At 42.2% G+C, this 14,145-nt stretch overlaps 1 protein-coding gene and 1 pseudogene across 22 annotated transcripts in view; both read left to right on the plus strand.

The window, feature by feature from the left end:
* The window catches only part of Ldoc1 (LDOC1, regulator of NFKB signaling), a 272,724-nt gene that overhangs the window by 243,894 nt on the left and 14,685 nt on the right, over positions 1 to 14,145 (plus strand). For 6 of the 22 annotated variants that reach the window (XM_087600480.1, XM_087600485.1, XM_087600483.1 and 3 more), the window contains one exon: positions 9,385 to 9,462. The exons of the other annotated variants lie outside the window; for them this stretch is intronic. The gene's annotated coding sequence lies outside the window, so the exon portion shown is untranslated. The remainder of the gene's footprint in view (positions 1 to 9,384; positions 9,463 to 14,145) is intronic. 22 annotated transcript variants of the gene reach the window in all.
* Rrp12-ps1 (ribosomal RNA processing 12, pseudogene 1) lies at positions 1,752 to 7,244 on the plus strand (annotated as a pseudogene).

Here is a 14,145-nt window from a genome sequence, read left to right on the forward strand (position 1 = left end):
TGGACAGTTTTCTCCTATCTTTTTTCTTCTTTGTGAGTGCTTATAAACAGGAGAGTGTTTGTGCTTAGGATGAGTTTATAATGAGATGTAATATGTGATGATTAAATGTAATTTCTTTTTAGAACATTGTTCATATTGAAATCAAGTTGCTTAGGAGAGAAAGGTGGCAGAAAATTTAACAATCTGGAATGAGAAAGATACCAGCTTTTCATGACATAGAAATGAATAAGTATTTTGTTTTAATTTTTCCTATAAACCTAAAATGACTAAAATTTTTTTTAAAAAAGTATATTAGTTTCTCTTCAAAAAGACAAATATCATTTTCCCATTAGGAAAACAAAAACACTGTGTGTTTTATGCTCTAGAATTTTCTGGCATTTGCTTCTCCATGTATACTAAGTATTAGAGAAATAGCTACAGAGTTGTGTTTATATAATGATTTCCTTAAAGTCAGCCCATCATTTTCATTGTTTCTAGAATATCCAACTAAATAGAAATGTTTCAGTGACTGTATCAGCAACAATTAAAAGCACTGGAAACAGTGGTAAACATGTGAATAGATGTTATGATTCATTTTTTGAAAAGTTTGATTCAGTGTTGGTTTGGATTTGGTTGGGAGAATTTTATTGAGTATTTTTGCATCAGTATTCATAAGGGAAATTAGTCTGAAGTTCTCTTTCTTTGTTGGGTCTTTGTGTGGCTTAGGTGTAAGCATAATTGTGGCTTCATAGACGGAATTCGGTAGTGCTCCATCTGTTTCAATTTTGTGGAATAGTTTGGACAGTATTGGGATGAAGTCTTCTATGAAGGTCTGATAGAATTCTGCACTAAACCCATCTGGTTCTGGGCTCTTCTTGGTTGGGAGACTTGTAATGACTGCTTCTATTTCCTTAGGAGTTATGGGGTTGTTTAAATGGTTTATCTGTTCCTGATTAACTTTAGTACCTGGTATTTTTCTACAAAATTGTCCATTTCCTCCAGAATTTGCAGTTTTGTTGAATATAGGATTTTGTAGTAGGATCTGATTATTTTTTTAATTTCCTCAGATTTTGTTGTTATGTCTCCCTTTTCATTTCTGATTTTGTTAATTTGGAAACACTCTCTGTGTCCTCTCATTAGTCTGGCTAAGGGTTTATCTATCTTGTTGATTTTCTCAAAAAAAAAAAAAAAAAAACCAGCTCCTGGTTTTTTTGATTCTTTCTGTATTCCTTTTTGTTTCTACTTGGTTGATTTATTCAATGTAGGTTTTGGCATAATTTTAAAAAAATGTGGGTGATTCATGTTTTGCTTAGAGATTGTATTATTTAGTCTTTGTATTGGTTTTGATGGTTTGGATTTTAATAGTAATTAATTCTTCGAATACATGAACATGGAATATCTTCTAATTTATGTGTGGGGTCTTCAGTCTCATCATATGTTGTGTGTTTATCAATGTAACAGTCTTTTACAGCCTTGGTTTAGTTTGTATTTAAATATTTTTTTAATTTTCCCTAGCTCTTAAAGCCAGATTTTTCATAGAAAATTAAAACCAGTGCTTTTCAAAATATACCATAGAATAAAAGTCGGGAAAAACAACTCTGAAAAATCTCATTTTATGATATGATACCAAAACCTAATAAAGAGAGAACAACAATCAAGAAGTTATAGATTGACACACATATTTTCTGGTGTGAGTTCTGCTGTCTCTTCTGCATGGTTGGACATGTGTTCTCTGAGTGGGTCCATGACACCATTTGGTCAACTTGTGTCTCTCTGGTGTCTAGGCCAAGCTAAAGTGCTGGAAGAAAGGCTACAGCAGTGACAGCAACCTTGCTACTTGCCATCATTGCCAGGCTTCTTGCAGCTGCTTCTTCTTTATCAGTATTATTAATCTTTTCATTTACATCTCAAATGATATTCTACTTCTTCCTTACCCCCTCTACCAGCCCCCCATCCCATATCTGCCCTCCCCCTACCCTTTGTCTGTATGAGAGTGCTCCCCCACTGACCAACCCACACTCTCCTGCCCCACCACCCCAGAATCCCCCAAAAGCTTGGATATCAAGCCTTCCCCGGGACCAAGGGCCTCCCCTCCCATTGCTGTCATGCAAGGCCATCCTCTGCTACATATCTATCTGGGGCCCTGGAGCACTCCTGGTACATTCCTTAGTTGGTGGTCTGGACACTGGGAGAACTGGGTAGTCAGGCCACCCTATGTTATTCTTCTATTGGGGTTACAATCCCCCTCCTCTCCTCGATTTCTTCTGCCAGCTCCCCTAACAGGTTTCCTGAACTCAGTCTAATGGTTAGCTCTAAGCATTCACATCTGCATTGGTCAGTTCACAGCTGCTTCTTCAGTCCCTGCCAGGAAAGAGTGACCTGACAGTTGATGCTGTGAAGTTGCATAATGGGCTGCAGTCTGGGACCCTGAGCCTGGGCAAAAGCCAAGCCACTGACACGACCATGGACCAAAACCAGGAGGTGGCTTTCACTGAAAAGTCTTCTGGCACATTTCTGAGTGGCTTGTCTGACTGTACAAACATCACCTTCAGCAACGTGCAGTGCTTCTGGGAATCCTACTCAGGTCCTCACAAGGACATCTGTGTTGTTCTGGCTGCTGTTAAGGAGGTGATTCGATCCCAGGGAGGCAAGGAGACAAAGACTGAGAACTTTGCTGCTCTGATGACAAGGGAAGCAGTGGAGTCCCCAGAGTCACTGGCTGCCATTGAGTGTGTACTGAACCTTGTTCTGAAGCATGTGCCAAGTCCTGTGCTCATGAAGAAGTTCTCTAATACCACCAACACCTTCATGGATATCATGTCTGCCCAGGAGAGCAGTGGCTCCACCTCTGCACTCTGATGGGTCCTCTCCTGTTGGACATCCCCCTTCAGAAGCAAAACCTCGAGGCCCGGGGCTATCCTATTACCTCTCAGGGAGTACCATAAGCTTCACTGTGCAGGCCAAGCCAAAGATCCATAAGGCTGCTCAGTATGGAATCTGCTCAATTCTCAAGGACAGTGACTCCATGTTTGCTGAAAAGGCTCCGCCCATCACCCTGCTGCTGTCTCCACTGCCAAGTTATGCATCCAGGAGACTGAGAAGTCTGGAGGCTCCCACGAGGCCACCACTACACTGCACATTCTAACAATGCTGAAAGACATGCTGCCCTGCTTCCCGGAAGGCCTGGTGAAGAGCTGCAGTGAGACTCGGCTTCGGATTATGACCTTGAACAATGTGCTTGTGACAGCCCATTCCATGCAGATCTTCCATAACTCCTTACATGCCATGCCCACCCCTAGCACCCTGTCAGCAGAACTCAATGCCCAGGTCACCACAGCATTATATGACTATGTTCTCAGTGAGAACTGCTGGCCTAGCTTAAGGTCATGGAGAAAGCCCATAACAACCTGGTCAGGTTGCAGCAGGACCTGGGGCAAGGCCACCTTGCTCAATTTTTTGGAACTGCAGTAACCTGTCTTTTCTCCCCTTATTCACAAGTGGTGGCAGTTGCTACCCAAACTTTCAAGGAGATCCTGAAGGAGCGTGTTCCACACATTACTGATATTGGCTCTGTGACCTCTTCGGCCTCAGGTCCTCCCCAGTGCATCGCTACATTCAGGGCAGTGGAAGTGGACCTGACAGACAAATTTCCTGCGGCCTAGAGCTCTGTGATGCAGCTACTGGGTGTCTTCTTTGAAGCTTGTGGAAGCAGGTCCATCCTGTGATGAAGACATGCCTCCAGTCCCTGTGTGACCTGGCGCCTCTCCCCTCACTTTCCCCACACAGCAGCCCTAGATCAGGCGGTGGGGGGCTGCAATGACTAGTATGGACCCAAGGTGGCGTTGCAGGCCGTGCCTTTGGAAAGTGATGGCTCTGAGGAGAGTCTAGATTTCCCAGGGAGCTGGCTGCTGCCTATCTAAGGGATCATGTTCAGGGAAACACTTGGTTTCTTCACCACTTACTTGCTGCTGGCCAACACTTTTAAGAGAAAAGCTGTGGACCTGGATTAGGGAAACAGCACAGTGGAGTCAAAGATTTATGATACCCTCCAGTGGCAGACCTGGACCCTCCTGCCTGGGTTCTGCACAAAACCCACAGATGTGGCTGCCTCCTTCAAAGACCTGGCATGGACTCTGAGCACATCTCTCAATGAACGCTCAGACCTGAGGGTCACTGTATGCCAGGTCCTACCCATCCTCATCACTAAGGATTAAGTAGCAGAGACTGACCATGCTGAAGTGAGCCACTTTGCCAAAACTTCCTGCCAACCTGTATGAGCATCCTATTGCAGCTGGAGAGGCGACAGACCCTCACCATGCTCTGCTGGCCTCACCATAACTGAGTCTCAGTTAGTGAATAGAAAAAGCCAAAGAGAGGGTTCTTGATCCTGTCAGCTCTGATTTTACCAGATTGTCTGTCCTGGACCTGGTTGTGGCTTTGGCTCCTTACTCAGAATAAGCTGCCATCAGTAAGCTATACTCTACTATCTGGCCCTACCTTGAGAACAAGGTCTGTGCGGTACAGAAGAAGGCCTATGGAGTGCTGGTGGAGGTGTGTGCCGGTTTTCAGGGCCCTGCAGCCCGCTTCATACAAAGTCACCTGGATGATCTGAAGAAGACTACTGGACTCACTTCAAAGTATATCCTCGTATGCTAAAAGGGCCTGGTTTGAAGGGCCTCATACATATTGTGATAAAGCTGTGAGCACAGCATGAGAAGTTCATCATTGCCCTCATCCCAGAGGTGATCCTGTGCACCAAGGAGGTGTAGGTGGGTGCAAGTAAGAATGCATTCACACTGTGAGTCTGCTGCTGGCCTCTCAAACCCATGATGTGGTCAAATCTGCACTAGGCTTCATCAAGGTACAGCTAGTGATGGAAGCCATTGGGAAGCTGTCAGAGGATATGGGATGGCATTCCCACATGAAGCTTTGGAACCTTTTCATCAAGTTCATCCATAAGTTTGGGTTCCAGTTAGTGAAGTTTCTGCTACCTAGAGAATACCACAAAGTCCAAATAAACATCAGAAAGCTTTTGGGACTGGAACCTCACTCAGGATGATATTTTCTAGTTCAATCTATTTGCCTAAGAATTTCATGAAGTCATTGTTTTTGATAGCTGAGTAGTACTCCATTGTGTAAATGTACCACATTTTCTGTATCCATACCTCTGTTGAAGGGCACCTGGGTTCTTTCCAGCTTCTGGCTTTTATAAATAAGGCTGCTATGAATATAGTGGAGTATGTGTCCTTGTTATATGTTGGAGTATTTTTGGGTGTATGCTCAGGAATGCTATAACTGGATCCTCAGGTAGTGCAATGTTCAGTTTTCGGAGGAACCTCCAGACTGATTTCCAGAGTGGTTGTACCAGTTTACAATCCTACCAACAATGGAGGAGTGTTCCTCTTTCTCCATATCCTCTCCAGCATCTGTTGTCATATGAGTTTTTGATCTTAGCCATTGTCACTGGTGTGAGGTGAAATCTCAGGGTTGCTTTGATTTGCATTTCCCTGATGACTAAGGATGTTTAGCATTTCTTTAGGTAATTCTCAGCCATTTGATACTTCTCAGCTGAGAATTCTTTGCTTAGCTCTGTGTCCTATTTTAATAGGGTTATTTGATTCTCTGCAGTCTAACTTCTTGAGTTATTTGTACATATTGGATATTAGCCCTTTATTGGATGTAGGATTGGTAAAGATTTTTCCCAATCTGTTGGTTGCTGTTTTATCCTATTGGCAGTGTCCTTTGACTTATAGACATTTTGCAGTGGATATTATTAGCCCCAAAGCTTGGAATACCAAAGAAAGAATTCACAGACCATATGAAGCTCAAGAAGAAGGAAGACCAAAGTGTGGATGCTTCAGTCCTTCTTAGAGGGGGAAACAAAATACTCATGGGAAGAAATACAGGAACAAAGAGTAGAGCAGGGACTGAAGGAAAGGCCATCCAGAGACTGCCCTACCTAGGGATCCATCCCATATGTAGCCACCAAACCCATTCACTATTGCTGATGCCAAGAAGTGCTTGCTGACAGGAGCCTGATATGGATGTCTCCTAAGAGGCTCTGCCAGAGCCCTACTGACACAAATGAGGATGGTACCAGATAACCATTGGACTGAGCATGGAGACCACAATTGAGGAGTTAGAGCAAGGACTGAAGGAGCTGATGGGATTTGCAACCCCATAGGAAGAACAACAATATCAACCAACCATAACCTCAGAGCTCCCAGGGACTAAACCACCAACCAAAGAGTACACATGGAGGGACCCATGGCTCCAGCCACATATGTAGCAGAGGATGGCATTGTCTGGCATCCATAGGAGAAGAAGCTCTTGGTCCTGTGAAGGTTTGTTTCCCTAGTTTAGGGGAATGTCTGGGTGTTGAGGTGGGAGTAGAACATCTGCATAGAAGCAAGGGGAGGAAGAAGGGGAGAGGGTAGAGGGGGAAGAGGGGATGACATTTGAAATGTAAATACATAAAATATCCAATAAAAAATCAGAAAAGCTGTGACCTTGACCAAGAAGCATCGTACCCTGATCCAGGGTGCTACAGAGGAGGGGAAAGAAGAGTAAGAGGAATAAGAGGAGGAGGAGCCTGTCCAGAGCAAAGGTAACAGCATTGAGGAGATTTTGGCTGACATTGAGAAAGAAGATGAGGAAGAAAAACGAGGCCAAGGCAAGGAGCAGTGGAAGCTTGGATGACAGAGGAGTTGGGCATGGTTGAAGGAAGGTGGTAGTGATGAGCCCCTCAATTTCCTGGATCCCAAGGAGGCCCATTGAGTCCTTGCCACTCAGTGTGGGCCCAGGCAGGGCAAGAAAAATGACCATGGCTTCAAGTTGAGCTCTGCTGGCCGGCTGATCATACAGAAGGAGGAAGATGGAGACAAGATGGAAGAAGATGTCACTAAAGGGAGAAATGAAGAGATGACCAATGTAATGGAAGATGACAGTATCAGAAGTAAAAAGAAGCTTAAGCAGCAGAGGAAGGTGAACTGCAGATCCCACTTCGTTACAAGCTGGAGGCTCCAGCATCCATTGCCCTGTGGCTAAGAAGGCTGCACCTGGAGTGAATATAAGGCCTAGAAGGCAAAGGGTGATGTGAAGGAGAAGGACTACCTGCAACACTGTGCTTACACCCCATTCAACAGAACCAAGCTCAACTGCAGGAAAAAAGTGAAGCTATAGGGACAGTTTAAAGGCCTGGTGAAATCTTCCCAGCGGGATCGCAGGTGGGACACAGACTCTACAGAACGGATCGTTGCCTCTGAATGCCTCTGGGGAGTGATGTTTAGCAAGAACTCCAGGTGTGAGCCTTGCTGAACCTGGACAGAGAATGACTCATTGGAACCAGGTGTTGAACCTGGACAGAGAATGACTCGTTGAAAACAGAACTCAGTTCCGGGAGAGACGCCTAGGGTTTTGGAAACTCCAAATGTCCTTTAGAAACATTGTCAGAATCTAGGAGCAAAAATATGGCGATGCTACCTCTAAGAAGGACCTATGAGGTGTTCTGCTTTCTGTCCAATGTGGCCATGGGAACAGTGATGATTGTGGTCTGCATGTGTAAGATCTGTGGTAATCAGGGGCAGAATTAATGTGCATGACCCTGTGTCAACCCTCAAAAAAAATTATAGATCAATTTCTCAAATAAATATAGGCACACATACCCAATAAAATACATGCAAAAAAATTTAAAACACACTAGACCAGTCATATACAGGGCCATTAAGAGTACTTTTGCCTCTGGTGGAGGACCCAGGTTTGATATTTATCACCCACATGTAGGCTCCCAACCACCTGTAACTCTACCTTCAGCGTATCTGATGCTTTCTTGGCCATCACAGGCATCTGCATACATGTCCACACACACGTGTAAATGTACATGTGCTGGCATGCATTCACATGCGCTCGCTCTCTCTCTCTCACACACACACATACACATATATACACACACACACACACACACACAAACACACTCTCACACACACTCTCACATACAAAGTCTCAAATAAAATTTAAGTCTAAATAAAGCATGTAAACCATGTTTAACTTATGGAGAGTTGGTTGGTCCTATCCCGGGATTTTCTCTATTGGGAGACAATTTGTTTCAATATTGCAGCTCACTATAAAATCGTTTATTGATTAAATTTGGTAGTTCATATGTTTATCAGAAATACTTAGGTATTCCTTCTAAACTGTTCATCACTCACCATTTTGGAATGGAGGTTTCAAAGTATTTCCTAATCATCTCATTGATTCCATTTATATATTTTCATCTTTAATTTGTTAATTTGGATCGTCTATTTGTTTTATTTTGCTTGGCTAAATGATTTTCCATGGTTGAAAAGAAGCAGTGCTTTGTTTAATTAATTCTTTTTCCATTTATTTATGTATTTATTCACTTTACATCTCTATTGCTGCCCCTCCTCTTCCCGAACCTCCTCCAGTTCCTCCTCCCTCAGTCCCTTTACCTCTCCATCTTCGAAGACCCTTCTCTTCTGACAGGGTAGAGCTTAGCTCCTTGGTCATATGCTTCCACCATGACACATCATGTCACTGCAAGGCTAGGTGCATCCTCTGCCACTAAGGCTAGACAAGGCAGTCCAGTAGGGGAACTGGATTGTTTGGGGCCCACATGAAGACAAAGCTGCACATTTGCTACGTGTGTGTGTGTGTGTGTTGAGTCGGGGGGAGTAAGTCCAGCCCATATATGCCTTTTGGCTGGTGCTTCAGTCTCTGAGAGCCCTCAAGGTTCCAATTTATTTGACTCTGTTCGACTTCCTATGGATTTCCTATTCCTTCAGAATTCCTCAGTCCTTCCCCCAACTCTTCCTTAAGATTCCCTGAGCTCCATCCAATTTTTGCTGTGGGTCTCTGTATCTGTCTGAGTCATCTACTAGGTGGGCCATGTCAGAGGACAGCCATACTATTCTCCTGTCTGCAAGCATAACAGCGTATTAATAGTGCTGGTGATTGGTGCTTGCCCATGGAATGAGTCTCTTGTGTTGGACCAGTCATTGGTTGGCCATTCCCTCAGTCTCTGCTCCATCTTTAATTCTTTGTGCGATTCTTTTATTTTTCACTTTATTGAATCATGCCCTGGTCTTCATTATTTCTTTTCTTCTACTGGTTTTGTATTTAACTTATTTATATTTTTATGATAGTAAACAGTATCATTATTTAATTGAAATCTTCTCTCTATTTAATGTAAGAGACTAGAGCTATAACTTTTTGTCATATCAGTTTTTGATATATCCCAAAAGTTCTGGTAAGTCATGCTTTCAGGTAGTGCAAGATAGTTGTATTTCAAATACAGAGATGTAACTTTAGTAGGAAAATGTTTATAAGTACAGTAAGAACTTTGCATAATATTTCTCCCAATTTCATTCTTATGTGTCCCCCTTATAGATCATGAATAGACTGAAGGCAGTGTTATAACTTTAAAGTCCGGACACCAAGTGCTTGAGGCAAACCTACATTCTTCTGGTGAGAAAAATAGCAAGCACAGAAAGAACTAAAATGCAAAAATCACCCTCTGTCCACTTTTATTATGTATACTGGACATATGGTACTTACTCTCTGTTAGTAGCTATTATCTTCTGCTTTTATAAATATGTTAACTCTACAGTCATCGGACTTCAGATTTGAGTTGATTTAAGAACACTCTTATGTGTGGAAGTTTATGGACCCATGGGAGAAAAGAGGCACTGAGTTTCCAAATCATTTGAGTAACTGAGAACGTTCATTCAAATCACTTGTGTCGCCGTTTTTAGTAATACTCTACTAAAGTTATAAAGATCCTGTTTTCATTGCACTGTACTAATGGAGATAATAGTTCTCACAAAGAGACAACACAGAGGTTTACTGCCTTTCCATAAAAAAGCGGGCTTTGATAGTGACATATTAGGGTTTTACTGCTGTGAACAGACACCACGACAAAGGCAAATCTTCTAAAGAACAACATTTAATTGGGGCTGGCTTACACATTCAGAAGTTTAGTCCATTATCATCAAGGTGGGAGCATGGCAGAATCTGGCCAGTCAAGGTGCAAGAGGAGCTGAGAGTTCTACATCTTCATTTGAATAGTTCTAGCAGAATACTGGCTTCCAGGGAGGTAGGACTAGGGTACTAAAGCCCATGCCCACAGTGACAAACCTATTCTAACAAGGCCACACCTACTCCAACAAGAGCACATCTCCTAATAGTGCTACTCCCTGGACCAAGCATATACGAAGCATCATATTCCACTCCCAGGTCCCATAGGCTTGATCAAACACATAAGTCTCTGGAGGCCATACTTAGATATAGCATAATAATAAAAGTATATTTAGTCTAACTCCCAAAGACTCAACAGTCTATAACAGTCTCAACAATGTTGAAGTCCAAAGTCCAAAGTCTCTTTTAAGATTCATCCCAACACTCAACTCTAATCCCCCAAAGCAAGACAGGAAACCAGCTGGGCAAACTCCAAACATCTCCATGTCTGATGCCAAAGTGGTCTTCAGATCTCCAGCTCCTTTTTCATCTTTGTTGACTGCTACAAAGTTTTTTGTCCTTGGCTGGTTCCACTACCTATTAGTAGTTTTCCTCAACATATAGCACATGGCTCTGGTATCACAAACGTCTTGGGTCTCCCAGGCAACTTCAATGTTATAGTTTCTTGTTCCAATGCCTGGAATATACACATGATTTTTTGAGGCACTCCCAAAATCTGGGGTCACATCTTCATCCCTGCTCTCTGTAGCATTCTAGGTGCTGTTTGATCCACTCCACTGTTGCTGCTGTTCTTGGTGATCATCACATGGTACTGGCATGTCCAATACACTGGGGTCATCTGCTTCCACTAGGCTTCACCAATAGCTTTCTTCATGGTCCAAGCCTCAAGTCCTTTCAGTTCTGAGCCATCAATTGCAACTGGGGCTGCACCTTCACCAATGGCCTTTCATGGCCTCTCACAGTACCAAGCCTCAGCTGTTCTTCATGACACATTCATGCCTTCAGAACCAGCACCACCTGAGTGACTCTTACTCATTACCAGGTACAGCTGCAGCATGAGGTACAACCTTGACTATCTCTGGAACACAGCTTCTTTGTGCTCTCAGAAAATACTTCCCAGAAGATTTCACCTCAGTGATGCTGGTCTTTTCCTGATCATCACTAATTTATCAGCTCCAGCTAACCAGCATCAGTTGTCCCAGTAGTCCCTTCTATTTTCAAATGGCTGAAGCTGTGTAATGAGTTCTGCTGCATGATGTGGCTAGAACATCCCCCCCCCCCCGTTTTATTATATTATCACCAGCTTTGTTTTCCAACTCCTTCACTGCCTAAGCTTGGGTGTCCTGGAACTTGTTCTGACCTGGAATTCAGAAATCTGCATGACTCTGTCTCCTGTAATGCTGGGATTAAGGGCATGTGCCACCATGCCTGGCCTTAAGCTTTTCTTCACTTAGAACCTGCTCTGTTCAAGGCTGGCCTTGAGCTCAGGATCTGCTTGCTTTGCCTCCTGTGATTAAAGGCTTGTTTTGCCATTCTTGAACCTAAACTTTGCTAAGTGGTAGCTTGCCCCAAGGTCAGTACTCCCTTATTCAGTTTAATATTTTTAAACACAGGATTCAGCTCCAGTTCACTTCCTGGAGCTCTTTAATACTCAAACCATATATTTTGTATTTTTCCTTTCTCAGCTTGCTATGTGTTTTAAAAATGCTCTTTTAAGACTTAACCAGAGAATTATATCTATGATGGGTGTTCCTAGACTTCCTTTGTCAGTGCAATTAATCTGAGTCTCTTCACCTCAGGCAGACTGTTACGACAAGGGCAAAATGCAGCCATGTTCTTCACCAAAATACTACAAAAACAGTCTCTCGGCCACATACTGAAATTCTTCTCCACTGAACCCATTTGGGTCAAGTCTGCACAGTTCAAATAACGCACAGCAATGAAGTCTTCCATATTCCTTGTAGGATAGCCCATTAAACCCCATATATAGCATTCCACTGCTTTTCAAATCCAAAGTCCCAAATCCACATTCTTCCTAACAAAATCATTATCAGATCTATCACTGCATTACCCCAGTCCCTGGTACCAACTTCTGTTTTAGTTAGGGTTTACTTCTGTGAACAGATACCATGAACAAGGCAAGTATTATAAAGAACAACATTTAATTTCAGCTGGCTTGCATGTTCAGAGGTTTAGTCCATTATGATCAAGGTGGGACCATGGCAGCATCTGGGCTGGAATGGTGCAGGAGGAGTTGAGAGTTCTACATCTTCATCTGAAGGCTGCTAGCAGAATACCGGCTTCCAGGGAGTTAGGACTATTGTATTAAAGCACATGTCCCCAGTGACACACCTTCTCCAACAAGGCCACACCTCCTAATAGTGCCACTGCCTGGGCCAAACATATACAAACCACCATAGATAGAATGGTAGGTTTTGGATACTTAGTTAACTGAGTTGATTGATCTTGCCAACAACAGTAAATATTTCAAAAATTATATTTTCCTTTTTTAGATTATAATATAATTATGTCATTTCTCACTCCCTTTTTTTCCCTCCAAACCTTTCCACACTCACCTCCTTGATCTCTTAATTTTCCTTTTCAATTTTCATAGTAATCCTAGGGATTTGGTAATGAAGTCCAGCATGATATCAACTGCCTGTTTTAGCTTTCTTTCCCTGAATATTTGAGAAGCAGGTGTTATGAAAAAGCACAGTTTTCATATTCTTAATATGTGATTACTAATGTGGCTTGAGAATCCAGTGCAGGATCCCATATTTAAAAACAGTAGGTTCGGGAATATTGTGGATGCTGTGAGACTAGAGTCACGGCATATTTGTGGTGGATCAATAAGAATAGGCATTGAGAGTTATAGCTTTCTGTGCATTTTTTTTCAAATCCATCAAGATATAAGTAAGCCATACATTATGCTCCTGATTCCATGGTCTGAGCCCCATTAGCTATCATACCTTCCCCACTATGAGGGGAACTTTTGAGCCAAAATAAGCCTCTTCTCCCTTAAACTTCTTCTGTCAGGTATGTTGTCATATCATTGAGAAAAGTAACTAAGTATATTTGCAGAGAAGCTCTTGTGCCAAACACTTAAAACATTTTTTTTTAATTTTGACAATGTGTAAATCTAATGTAATTTGCTATATGAGCAAATAGAGAAATATTGTCAACACTGAAATTTTGTTTTGCTTTGTGCGTTAAACGAGGGCAACAAACTGTTTGTTGGCCATTGTTTGGGGAAGTATAGAAAGACAAAGACACTGCACCTTTAATAAAAGAGAAACTGGGTGTTTGGGACTTTATTTTGGCTGTTCCTTTCTCTAAGCTGTGATTTTCTCTCATTTCCAAGACCAAGCAAAATCAAAGCTCTTAAATAAATGAAGAAAGCATATCTCACAGAAGATGAATTAAACCTTAGAGTGTTTTCTCCATTGTTTTCCAAGTCTAAGGCTTGTGTTCACCATTTCTGAGAGTCACCACTACCAGAATGACATATATATATATAATATATATATATATTATATATATATGTAAATATATCCAAAGTAGGAGAAAACCATCAGGCTTTCTGTGCTATAAATTTCTGTGTGAACACCTATAAATGTGTACCCTGAGGATATAATCTGTTCTTTTTTAATGAAAGGCAACTAATGTAGAAATTATTACACCAAATAAAAAGTTGTAGATAAGTTTTATGTTTTTGAGACATTTACATCTATAAATAATGTTCAAATCTTTAACAGTCTCCTCTGTCTACCATAAAGCTTTTCTTAGGTACATTTCTATTGCTATGATAAGATCACATGACCAAAGCAGCTACAGAAGAAATGGTTTATTGAGGGCTTACAGTTTCAGAGACTGATGAGTTCATGATCTAGTGACAGGAAGTATGTCAGCAAGCAGGTAACCATGCTTCTGGAGCATAAGCCGATACTTACAAAGTTGATTCATGAAATAAGGCAGAGAGAAATAACTGGAAATGGTGTAGGCTTTTGAAGCCTCAAAGCCTGCCCCCTAGTCACATTCCTCCAACAAAGGCACATCATCTAATCTGTCTTATACAGTTTGTCCAACAGGGGACCATACATTCTATGAGCCTCTGGGGGCCACTCTTATTCAAACCACTTCATTTCTCTCCTGGGCCCTCATAGACCTGTGGTC

This window comes from Rattus norvegicus, chromosome X, assembly GCF_021556685.1.
Source record: "Rattus norvegicus strain SHRSP/BbbUtx chromosome X, alternate assembly SHRSP_T2T, whole genome shotgun sequence".
Taxonomy (NCBI): domain Eukaryota; kingdom Metazoa; phylum Chordata; class Mammalia; order Rodentia; family Muridae; genus Rattus; species Rattus norvegicus.